General features: G+C 37.1%; 1 protein-coding gene across 7 annotated transcripts in view; it reads left to right on the forward strand.

Moving 5' to 3' along the window:
- ZBTB20 (zinc finger and BTB domain containing 20) overlaps nucleotides 1-13,466 on the forward strand; it is a 709,762-nt gene that overhangs the window by 466,556 nt on the left and 229,740 nt on the right. Inside the window, exon 6 of one of the 7 annotated variants that reach the window (XM_040980441.1) lies at nucleotides 5,988-6,099. The exons of the other annotated variants lie outside the window; for them this stretch is intronic. The gene's annotated coding sequence lies outside the window, so the exon portion shown is untranslated. The remainder of the gene's footprint in view (nucleotides 1-5,987; nucleotides 6,100-13,466) is intronic. 7 annotated transcript variants of the gene reach the window in all.

Here is a 13,466-nt window from a genome sequence, read left to right on the forward strand (position 1 = left end):
TTTAAGCCTGTAGTCTTAGTATTCATAAGGCCTTCTCACCCTCAAAAGTGTCCCTGTTTGCACAGTAAATTTTATGGTCACCTTATAAACAGCCATGTCAATCAAATCTTCCTGAGATTGTCAGGAAAGATTTTTCCACAGAATAGAACAGGGTATCAAAGATATTAAGAATCCTTTGCCAGAATACTGCCTACATCCAGATGGAAGTGAGATCAAGGGTAGAACATTGACTTATTTCTTTCAGGCTTAACAGAAGATAGGGTGGAAATTTAGCTCATGTTGTTTGAGGGTAGAGGAACAAGTCTGGACAATTTAAACCTGGCTGTTGGCATGTGATGTGCACAAAGTTTATCGAGCCATCAAACTATTGATTACCTGAAATTGTCAGACTTGGAAGGTGGGATGAGAAAAAAGCAGAACCAATGAAAGGCAATTTTAGAAAGACAAATTAAAGTCCATTAGAAGGTAGAGTATTGTATACAGATGTAAGTATCCTAAAGTGGGATGTGTGTGGCTGGTTGTGAGACTATGAGTTCCATGGCCCTGGTGATGCTCAGCAAAAACTTGGTAGTAACTGTGAGGCTCTCATGCTAGATTAAGAAATGAGACAACCCATTATTGGGCACTGCTCCATCTCTGTGCCCTGTGAGCTTGTGATTTTATATTCATGGGGTCTTTCTGAGTAGTTTTTAAGAAATCTGTGCATGGGTAATTTCAAGAAGTTAAAAAAAATGTAATAATGCCATTAAAAAAAAATTAACCTGTACCAGCTAGAACCTCTAATGGCCCACTGTGATCACATGCCAAAAGGACCCAGGGAAGAAGCTGCAGAGTTCTCTGAACTTATTTTTTGCCAGCCATACATGTAAAGCAGCACACACATTACTCAGAACACATGCCTCACGCAGAGGTTTCCACCACATGAACATGTTTTCATTTCAGGATGGAGTAGCTGCAATGTCTTGTGTACTGCTTTGATTTGCATACCTCTGAGTTACACCCAAATAGATCTGGTGACAAAGTTTAAAAAGAAGCAAAGCAGAGACTGAGCAAAAGATACATTCTATGCGAACTCTGAAGTTTAGACTATTCCAGGGATCTGTGTCATGGAAAAAAAAAAGATGCCCTCCCTTCTCCCTTCCCACCCCTACCTGAAAAGAACAGTTCACAAGTGCCAAAGGGGGCTCCCTGGAGGTAACTCAGGAGCAGGGAGTAGGGGGAGCATACGGGAGAGGAAGGAACCGGAATGGATACCAGACACTGCCACCAGATACCCTGCATTCATCACCCACAGAGAATGACTAGGTCAGAATCCTTCCTACCTCTTCTCCAAAGCTTCAAAGTGGGAATAGGTCAGGACCAGAGAAAGGAATGACATCTTGATGAAGCTCAGCTTTCTCAGAGGCCTAAGAACGACAGCAGCACAGCTAGAGCCAGCATCTTCTCTTGGGCTCTTTGCTAGCCAATTCTCAAATTTCCACATTTATAGATTAAAATGTTCCTTACTCTACCGATGAGACAAGTCCTCTGAAGGCAGTAAGAATGGCTTTACTGCTTTATCAGTGAACACTGTGCTTTGCAGAGAGGGAAACTTAGCTCTGCAACTTCCATATTTATGGTGACATTTTTAAGACCCTAAGCGTCAGTTCCTATATCTAAAGAAAACATTGAGAGGGTATGGAGCTGTGTATAAAGGTTAAATTACACATATAAAATTGTGTAGCACCTTAGAGTGTCTGGCAAAGGATTATCACCGCTGAAATTTCTGTTCAGTTAGGACTGTAATCATTTTCTGTAATAACCCATAGCCATCCAAGCTCTGCCTCAATTTACATCATTATTTTGTCAGGTCTGAGACTTTATGCTCTCCATTCCAGCTTTGATCTGCTATGCTGGTTACTGCATTTATGTTGCTACTTCCAAAACCACAATGTTCTTTAAGGGTATACCTGGAATAACTTATAAGCTCAGCACCAACGATGGCATTTACAGAGTACTATTTCTTCCCTTGCGTCCTGGAGATAGTTTTCACCTCTTCCAGCATTGACCCTGAGACCACTGATGTCAGGCAAACAAAAAACAGTAGGCTCTAATGACTTTGTAAGAGTCATTTGGTGACCTCAGCTGAAGTTTTGGTGAGAAGAGCTTGAATTCCTGGTCTCACAGCAGCTAATGTCTTTATTTACCATGAAAACCTTAAGTTAAAAAGAATGATTTCGAGCGTCAATTTTATATTCCAACATTACTTTTGACCACACAGCTAAAATGGTTGCTGGGTTTATTTTGGCCTTTTAGTTACCCACAGAATACATAGAGAAGGCAGCACAAATTCTCTTCCCAAAAGCTAAAGTGGTCCTTGTCACCAAAGCTATCATGTGTTAGATCACACGCCAGTGTCTGTAAGCCAGGCCTTAGCTTCTCAGGATCTACTTGTTACAAGTGAGTTTATGTGCCTTGAAGCATATGGTCTTGATATATGATCCCGGAGCAAAAGAGCAAGGTATTTCAAGCTGGCCACAATTTTATTGACTCTCACAGGCTTGCTTTGTAGTCATTCCAGTAAACTAGATGAGAAATTTCTGATGCTCCAAGCTATCCAGTCCTCAGGACTCCATTTCATGATTCAGAGTCCAACTAAACAACTCAAGAGCGCTTTTGTGTGACACTGTGACCACAGGGATAAATAATTGCTTCGTAATTCTCTTTGAGGCAGAAAATTCTAAACATGGAGGAGCCATTTCCCCTTAATGGGAGCCAGAAATCCTGTAAGTGCTTGAAATGGCATTCACAAGTCTGAATGGTAAACAGATAAAAACAGGAGCGCACCAGTTGCACAAATGACTTGCTTGTCACAAACTTGTCATTGCAGTAATCTAACATTTCTTTCACAAAGCCCGATGGAAAGTATGGAACGAACAGGCCCTGCTGACGTTTTGGCTCTGCTAAGCCTTCCTCCGAGCTAAAGCATCTGCAGCATCTTCCTGTTCTAGACCCTTTATCTGCTCAAGTTAGCTGATACTGTACATGTCTGAGAAATGTTTGACTATCACATTAACAAGTTTATGACAAGCAAGTTATTCCTGCAATTGAAATACTGCTGCTTTTAGAAGGCTGCCATTTTGACCTTAATTTTATTATACAGAACCTAACAGAAGCAAAAACCAAGGAGATGCCAGTGTTGTTGCCTGAGGCATGTTTGGATCAGCAAGGGCCACCTGTTTAGGGGTTAAGCACAATGGGCATACCAACCAGTTTCATGGGAGTCGTGAATGGGATTTCTTAGTAAAACATGAAAGTTATAAACACATTGGACTGTCCCATGGATTACTCTTACAGGGGCAAAATGGATTTCACAGAAATTCATTTCCTCCTACATCTTCTCTACCCCACCCCTGTATATATCACATACACACACCCATGTATACTTCGGGGACTTGGAAGCATCAATGAAAATTGTATATGTCAGCTATACAAAAAATGTTGTTCTCTTTTGTATGTCCTCCTATTGACAGAATACCCTAACTTCCTTCTGATTCAGCATAATATCTAGAAACATTTCAGTGTAATCAGAGTTAGGAAAAATACAGTGTTTCCATCAGCCTCCTCACTAAAACCATAGGCAACCCTGTGTCGTATATAGCCAGTTCATCTCCAGCCACAGCTGCCAGTAGGGAGTGCTCCTACGCTGTGTAACTTCTGACCTTCCCTTTTGTTTAAGGGCATATCTTCACTCTAGGACCCACCCATGTTTCCCCAGGTGACTCTCCAGTGGACCACAATATACAGAGCCTAGCTAGAGTCTGATATAGGAGGCTTGCATGTCCTGTGTCTCTGATCCAGTTTTCTGCTTGTGCTGGTGCCATGGGCATATCTACTCTGGAAACAATGGAGCATTTGCTCTAGGACGTTGGACGTTGGCCTTATCATGAAACTAAACTTCTGTTGCAAAGGAGTCAACATGCTTCATGTTCTTTTTAGGCCTTTCAAATCTTTTTCCAGATGCACTGATACTGTCTTGTCTGGTTTAAATATTTACGTGGAAAACTTAGATTCTCCAACATATTTTCTGGCTGGTACCCCAGGTAGTTTCATTTTTAAAAAACCTTTTGTGAAAATGATTATTATCATTCAGCCATGAGAACCAAATTTCTTGCCAAAGTAGTGGTAGGGCTTAACTTTCTTTTACACTTGGCAGAATGACCACAGTATTGTCTCCTAGATGAAATGTTTTGCTCCCATGCGAAGTATCTCAGGTTGTAATCTATACCTTGGCTTTGTTGAACAACGAACTACCTTGGGACAGGTGGAAAGGGTGTGAGAATAGGGCCCTGTTTTTGGAGTTTAAGCATATAGTCTCCGGGAAAGGAAATATAGTTTGAGTTAGCAAAGTTTCTTCGAAAGAAAATACGTGAATGAACAATTTGAAATTTAAATGGAGTTTTACTGACTTTTTCTTTTTCAAGTTCTTAATAGAATTTCCATAATGATTTTGTGTTTTCATTCTTAATAGAATTTAAATGGCAAAGAACTGGTATGCTATTTTTGATTCATAAAAAAATAAAAATCTTTTTTATGAGAATTGTCTTTTTAAGTACACATTAGGGAATAGATCACAACCACCAAAATAAAATAAAACAAAACAAAAACAAAGAGAAAAAGAAATCTTCTCTTTGCCTATTCAGAAATAGAGTTGATGTGTGTATGCATGTGTTTAATATGTATTTATTTTATTATCCAATTTATTATTTGTTATTTTAAGAAGGTAAGTACGGTAAAAAGACTTTTAAAAAAGATTTTATTTTTATTGAAAAGGCAGATATATATTGTGAGGAGGAGAGACAGAGAAATATCTTCTGTCTGATGATTCACTCCCCAAGTGACTGCAATGTCCGTTGCTGCAGCCAGTCCGAAGCTAGGAGCCAGGAGCTCTTCTGGGTCTCCCATGTGGATGCAGGGTCCCAAGGCTTTGTCCCATCTTCGAATGCATTCCCAGACCACAAGCAGAGAGCTGGATGGGAAGCAGGGCCGCCAGGATTAGAACCAGCACCCATATGGGATCCCGGTGCGTTCAAGGCAAGGACTTTAGCTGCTAGGCCACAACACCGGACCCTAAAAAGACTCTTCTCTTGGTGAAACTTAAGTGCTAGAAAGAAGTTTGATGATCAGACTATGATTTTGCATCACACTTTAGCGATTAGAATGCTGCAACCAAGGATCTTTAGTAAAGGAAACCAAATGATACAACAGGATTGTGGCATAGTCAGGCTTTGCACAAAGATCTCACTTTCAATTTCAGTGTACTTCCTAGACTGTTACGTTTTTTTAAAGTTTGTTTTAAGCAAAGACAGTCATATCTGAATAGTTGGCCTTGATGTGCTTAAATCTTACAGGGTTTGCCTGATTGCAGTGACTGGGACTTCACACTTGGCTAAGCACACCCTGCCATCACCCACCCTAGCTAAGGAATGTACATTTGAGCAGTTTGAAAACATTTGTTTCTAACCTGTAGATTATCTGATTAGCTTAAGGAATCTTTATTTCAATTTGTTTTTCTCTTACAAGATGTCAAAGAAATATTCCATTTCCATTTCGGTATCTGAAAACCTGTTTTTAAGATAGTTCTGTTCCTTTTTAAATAAGTATTCATTTAAATAGGTCAAATTCTAACATTCTTAGAGATAAAGAAATCTTTATCGGATTAAAGGAAATCTGTTTTATATTTCCACTCTTAGCCTTGTTTGAATTGGTTCTTATAATTGTTACTTTCCACAAAACACTGATTAACTCAAAACATCAATGTTTTTGTTTGTTTGGGTTCATTTTGTTTCATACAAGAGAAAAAATAAAATATGCATTTACCTTTTTGCAACAATGATAATTATATACTCTATTTTTCATTCATGCAAAACTTATTTTTGAGGGTTTTTTTTTTTTGTTTCATTTCTGTTTCTGTTTCTGTATTTTCCAAACATCTGTACCGTGTCTAGTGGCGAGAGTAGCAGTGGCTGGCACTTTTCCTCCACACTGTGAGACAAAGAGAATTGGCTGGAATAAAACCTTGCTTGCCATATGGTCAACTTGAAATGCAGCATTGAAAAGGTATTGTCTGTTTTTCTTTCCTGAAACCAGAGGTGAACCCCACAAGCAAATAGCAATTTTGATGCCAAAGCACTTGTTGATTCAAAGCAGAAAAGTCTTTGGCAACACACTCCTTCACTTTATCCATTGAAAAAGCTAGATAATGTTGGTGTATTGGTAGTGTCTGACTGTTCACAATGTAGGCCTTTCGGTCACTCACTTAAGGAAGTTTATCGTTCTATACATAGTCAAAATATGTAGTTAGAGTTTTGCTTTTGATTGAACAAAATGATCACTTTCTGTGTTTGTTGATGGTGTGCTTGTTCACCTATAGACTATTGAGATCTAACTTGAGGGACATTGAAGAGATAACCTGTGCTTCCCTTTACCTTGATTAGCTAGGACAGTCTTTGTTGTATGCATGTTTTTAGCATAAAGTATTTCAAACGTAAAAAGTATACAACAACATGAAATACAAAACTATAATATCTAGTTACATACATCTTAATAACTTGGAATGCTTATTGCTGAAGTTACTTTAGTTTTTTGTTATTCCATTATAATTTACCTACAGTGAAGTAGACTAATAAGGTATACAGCTTGAGATGCATACTATGTGCTTGAGATGCATACTATGCAGCTTGAGATGCATACTATGTGCTTGAGATGCAGCTATGTGCTAACATCCAATCCATGGTCAGAACATTTGCAATACTTAAGAAGTCTTTCCTGACTCCCTTAGAGGTGAGTTTCCAAAGCCGTCATAAAAGGCTAAATACAATCAGAATCCCTCTGACGTTTACTGTAATGAGTTAGTTGTAGAAAAGCTATATATTATGGCTTGTAAAAGAACATGTATTCTTCTGTACATCTCACTAAAATTCATAGATCTTCTCATTGTTAGACATTATTTCCAATGTTTTGTGATCACAAACAATATTGTAGTTAAATCTTTATTCATTTATATACATAGAAGTGGAGTTGTTTAATAGACATTTTGAACTTCACTGGGCATTATAAAATGTCTATAGAGTGGAAGTACCAATTATATTCTTTGTAACAATCTTTCGGAGTTTCTCCACATGCTCCCCAACATTTGGAGTAGTCAGACTTGTTTCAACTTTTGTTAATATCCTGGGAATTGGAGAATATCTCACTTAAAATATTTCTCATTCATTGATAAGTCATTTAGTAGTGCCCTTTGTGCTTTATCTATTTGTATCTTTTGGCTAGCTTTCTTTTGAGTTTGTTGATTTTTCTGTATTCTGGGGTGTTAAGCTAGTGTGATATTCTGGACTTTTGTCCTTTAAGTTGAAAGTACTAATACTTCTTTTAACTGTTTAATAGCGTTTATTTTTTAAAACTTCTAGTTTTTGTGCAGTTAAATTGATTAATATTTTCTTGATGTGCCTTCATGTCATTTAAGAAATCTTGCCATATGTCAAGGTCATAAAGAAATTTCACTGTGTGTTCTTCCAATCATTTTAAAAGTTTGCCTTTTACATTTAAACCTTGAATCTTCTTAGGATCTATTTTGGTTTTTAGTATGTTATATGCACCCATATTTTATTATTTTTTTCTTATGGATATTTCGGTTATCACAGTACCATTTAATGATTTAGTCATCTTTAGTCCAGTAAGTGTAATTCCGTCTTTCAACTATATCAAATCTGTTTTTTGGGTGTTTTTCATCCAATGGACCATTTTTCTATCTCTATGCTAATGTCATAGTGCCTTAATTACCTTTGCTTTGTAATAGTATGTTATTTTGGTAAGATACTTTTTCCCTCTTTAAAATTGTCTTGACTTCTTCTGGCATTTTGCTATTCAGTATGAATTTTAGTCAGTCAAGTTAGACAAAAATTCTTCTGATCTTACTTTAGCGAGTAACCAGGACAGATTGACATTTGTACAATATGCATTTTCTGAACACTAACAATATTCCTGTACTTGGATATTTTTCATGTTCTCTAATAATAGTTAATAATTTTTGCCATAAAGATCTGAAATCTATTTTGTTAAATTTCTTCTCTTACAACCTAGATTTTTAAAACTACTGTGTGCAGAATCTATTTTATGTTTTATTATTCATTGGTTACCTTTGGTATATTTAGGGAAATTTACCAAGCACTTCTGTTACTGTTAAAAAATTTTCAGGGATTTATTTAATTATTTTGAAACTCAGAGTTGCAGAGAGAGAGGGAGAAACCAAGATAGGTATCTTACGTTACTCCCCAGGTCCCAACATAGGTGTAATAACCTGCCAGAAACTTGTTCAGGGTCCCCCACAGGAGTGGCCAGGGGTGGCAGGGGACCAAACACTTGGACCATCTTCTGCTGTCTTCTCAGGCACATTAACAGAAGGCTACATGGGATGATGCTGGCATCACAGGTGGTCGTTTTAACCCTCTGTGCCAAAGTACCAGCCCTGTGTATTATCCATTCTAGTTTACTGACATTTTATGTAGTTTCTTTGCATATGTAGATTTATCTTTAATTTCTGTTTTTGAAAATTACTATAGAGTGTGATTTCATAGAAATTTTAGTCTCATTGAGTGTCATTTCAGTTTTTTCCTCTTTCCAAATCAATTTGTTGAGGTTTTTTTTTTAACATATACGGTTTACCTACTGTGAATATTTGTTTACATATGCATCTAAAATCACCTGGACGTATTACTTTTTATTAATAGGGAATAAGTAATTTAAAACAGACTGTTAGTTATCAATTTCTTCCAAGTTATTACTTTAGTTAGGTCTTCTATTTCTTGTTAGCTTAATTTGCTACCCATTTTTTAGCGAAAATGAATACTTCACAGTATCTTTTCAAATATATTTACTTAAAAGTATTCATATAGTCTTTGGATATTTTCAATTTGCTTATTTTTTATGTCCTTTACTTATTCCTAATACTGCTCTTAACCTTTTGTTTGTCTCTCTAAGTTACCAAACATTTATGCTTCATTTACCTTTTTAATGAGGCTTTTGATTTAGTTTTTTCTTAATTCTATGTTATTACTTCATTTTTTGTTAGAAGTAGTTTCTCCTTCGACTTGTTTATAGTGATAAGCCATTTTAATGTTTTCTGTGTTTTTAAATTTAATTATTGCTCATCTAATTTCAATAACTTTTATTATTTTTAGACATGAATTTTCAGTCTCTGGATTTTCCTCTGACTTTCCCATCACTTGCCGCCTCTATTGGTGTGTTTCATTTGCTGGTTAATTCCCCAAATGGCCACAATCTCAGAGCAGGCAGATGTCAGGAACCAGGGTCTTTGGGGTTCTTTTGAGTCTCCCGTGTTGGTGCCAGGATCCAAGTACTTGGGCTATATTCTGCCACTTGCTCTGGCTCATGAGCAGGATGCTGAACGGGAAATGCAACAGCTGAGACTCAAACTGGCATGGGATTCTGGGATTGTAGGAGGCAGCTTTACTGGCTGTGCTACCAGACCAGCTCTGAGGATTCAATCTTTAATATCGAGATTCCAATTCCAGAAAATTCTATTTTGTCATAATCTCTATCTTCTTCTGGAATTATGAAAAGTTATATATTGGTTTCCTAGTAATTAACACATCTCAACTGCTAATTTCATTTTCTAAATGTTTATTCTCTTCTGAGTGGATTTTTAACATCACCTTCCAATATATATTATCCTTTCCTAAAATTGCTTTATCTTAAGTTTTCCATCTATAAACTTTGGATGTCAATTAACCATTTTTATTCTTGAGGTTTCTGATGATTTTTATCATTTCAGTTTATGTTTATCCTTTTCAATCTTTTAATTTAATAATTAATTATTAATTTACAGCTATTATAGCTTTATCTCTGAGCATCTCAAATATATTGTTATTGAGTTAACTATCAGCTAATTCTATATAATCAAATTAATCTGGGTCTGGCACCGTGGCCTAGTGGCTAAAGTCCTTGCCTTGAAAGTGCCGGGATCCCATATGGGCACTAGTTCTAATCCTGACAGCTCCGCTTCCCATCCAGCTCCCTGCTTGTGACCTGGGAAAGCAGTCAAGGACGGGCCAAAGCCCTGGACCCTGCACCCATGTGCGACATCTAGAAGAAGTTCCCGGATCCTAGCTTCAGATCGGCATAGTACCAGCTGTTGCAGTCACTTGGAGAGTGAAACATCCGATGGAAGATCTTCCTCTCTGTCTCTCCTCCTCCCTGTATATCTGGCTTTGAGTTCAAAATAAAATAAATCTTTTTAAAAAATCAAAATAATCTGGGATTTACTGATTTTGCTGGTGTAATTTTTTAAAGATTTTTTTTTTTTTGTATTGGAAAGGCAGACTTGGAGAACAAAGAAGAGACAGAGAAAGATCTTCCATCCACTGATTCACTCCCAAAATAGTCACAGTGGCTGGAGCTGAGCCAATCCATAACCAGGAGCCAGTAGCTTCTTTTGGGTCTTCCATGCAGGTGCAAGGTCCCAAAGCTTTGGACCATCCTCCACTGCCTTCCGAGGCCACAAGCAGGGAGCTAGATGGGAAGTGGAGCACCCAGGGCATGGACCGGCGTTCATATAAGAGGCTGCACTTGGGGATGGAGGATTAGCCAATTGAACCAAAGCACTAGCCCTGGTTGATTTTCTTAAAACTGGATTTCTCGTTATGTTTTAGAACTTTATTTTGCAGGTTGGTCATGGGATATTTCAACTTGTCTCTTGCTTTTTTTTTTCTTCTTCTTTTCTTTGTTTACACATGTGGACTGGTGGTTTTCCACTTGTCTACATCTGGATCCCTGCAATCCTAGTCCCAGTCCAAATCTCTCTCCTGCAAGAATGTTTGATTGTGAAGCTTGTTCACTCAGGATTTGTACCCATTTATATGATGTGGCCCCAGGAAGTAGTTGGCCACGTTTTTGCAGCTTATTGTTGTTGTTGAAGTAAGAAGCAGAATTGAGATTACCATTCAGATAGAATCTTTTCGATTCCATTATGTCATAGAGCCAGACTTTCAGTCACCTCTGTGGGATCCCAGATCTGATTACATCAAACCTAGAGCTTTCAAACTCACTTATTTGTGTTTCTCCACAAACTATTATCTTTTAAATCTGACTCTGCTTGGTTTTCTCATTTTATGTTGTATTGATTTTTATTGCAGTAAACAATAGGTGTTTAATTTTTACCTCTTTTGAATTCAGGTACATCATTAAAAATTGTATTATAAATTGCAATTCAGTATTTATACCTGGCAGTGAGCTTTACATATATTCCTATTCAATCATCTCTACAATCAGTTATTTTTAATTCCATTTCATGGAATAGCAAATAAGAACAAATTTGCTACATTCACTGTTAGGGAAGCTTTAACTAATAAGTGGCAGAATTAACTGTTGAATCCTGTATTTTGTGCTACCAAAACTAGTGTTCTTAAATTAATACCTTATGTTTAGATTCTGTGGGGTTTTAAAAATTTATAATAATAATTTTTGATATGTCAATGAATTAATTTTATTATTATGAAAAACTTGTATCTTTATTTTAATGTGGTTTTATTCTTCGTTGGTCTTCTTTTTTATTCTCTCACTCTCTTGCTCTTTCTCTTTTGAGAAGTACATTATTCTAGCAATTTGGATGTTTTAAAGCACAGTTTGTTACTCCAGGATGATTACTAGATGACTATTTTGGCTAAGGTATTCTGGCTTATTCTCTTTAATAGTCATCACTAATGAAATATATGCTATATGAAACAGAAATTTAGAATGCTACTTATTTGTTCATCTCTTCCTATCACTGTTTCTCTCTATATATGTATGTATATATATACTTATTAATGTTTATGATAAAGCAATTAAAAGATAATCACAAAAATTATTTTGTGTCATAGGGAGCTTATAGCCCAAAGCAAGTGCTCAAGTAAATATTATTGTTTGGCAAATGGAAGGCCCTCTTTTTGCATGCACTGTACACATGCACAAAGAGAGATCTTTTTGAAAGTATCACTTAACTGAAGAATGCCCTATCATTTTATTTAAAACTTGGTTTTGTAAGCTATTAAGCTACCTAATGATTTAAAAATTACTCTTTCTGGGGGCTGGCATTGTGTCACAGCATGTTAAGCCACCACTTATATAGCAGCATCTCATGTGTGAGCAGGTTTGAGTCCCAGCTGCTCTGCTTTCAATTTTCATTACCAGCTCCCTGATAATGTCCCTAGAAAAGCTCCAACTCTCCACTGATGTTCCTATGAAAGTATGGAAAGGTGACTCAAGTACTTACTGAGATAGCGTTCCTGGATCCTGGCTTCACCTTGATGTGATTCCAGCCATTGCAGCCATTTGTGAAGTGGACCATCAGATGGAAAAATATATATATATATATATGTATATATATAAATATATATCCCTCTGCCTCTCATCCTGTCTTTGTCTTAAAAAAAAAAGTAAAGAAAAGATTTATTTTTACTGGACAGTCAGATATAGAAAGAGAAGGAAAGACAGAGAGGAGATTTTTCATCTGTTAATTCACTCCCCAAGCAGCCACAACTACCGGAACTGAGCCAATCCGAAGCCAGGAGCCCAGAGCCTCTTCGGAGTCTTCCATGCAGGTGCAAGGTCCCAAGGCTTTGGGCTGTCTTCGACTGCTTTCCCAGGCCACAGGCAGGGAGCTGGATGGGAAGCAGGACTGCTGGGATTAGAACTGGTGCCCATATGGGATTCTGGTGTGTTCAAAGTGAGGACTTTAGCCAGGCTACTGTGGCAGGCCCTGCCCTCTGTCTTTATCTCTTTCTAACTGCTCTTCAAGAAAGCAAACAAATCCTCAAATGAAAATCACACTCCCTTAAAAAAAGAAATATTCTTTTTTCAGTTCTTTGTTAAGCAAACACATACTTGTGAAGCATCACTTTGCAGTCAATGAGCTGTTCAAGTTAGTCCCATTCATAGTTATTTCTACGTTAGCCCCCTTTTTTCCCACACCAACCTTATAAATCACACATGTATCTGGCTACTTCCATTATCATGTCAGTTAAGTTTTCATTGGGAAACTAATGTGAAATTCTTGAATATGAAGTGATGATTAAATAGCAGTCACATAACCCATGTCCTTCCAAATAGCTCATGGTGTTTACTGTTTAAACAGAGGTGTTTGCAGTGATCATGTTCGTCTTTGTTGTTGCTTCTTAGGAGTATGTTCTATAATCTTCAACTATAGTTTAAAAAATCTTTATATGAATTTTCTGGAAATTTGCATTTTCCTTGATATTATGAAGAAGCTTAATAATGATTTACAATAAAGTAGGGTAAAAACATTGTGCTTTTATTGTACTAAAACAAACTAGCATTTGGGGAGTGAACTTTTCGCACAATATCCAAAACTGTTTGGAGACATTTTTGTAGACTTCCTCCCTTTACTCCCTCTGCCCTACCCCAGGACA

The sequence above is a fragment of the Ochotona curzoniae genome, unplaced genomic scaffold (assembly GCF_017591425.1).
Source record: "Ochotona curzoniae isolate NIBS_2020 unplaced genomic scaffold, NIBS_Ocur_1.0 contig_3498, whole genome shotgun sequence".
Classification (NCBI taxonomy): Eukaryota; Metazoa; Chordata; class Mammalia; order Lagomorpha; family Ochotonidae; genus Ochotona; species Ochotona curzoniae.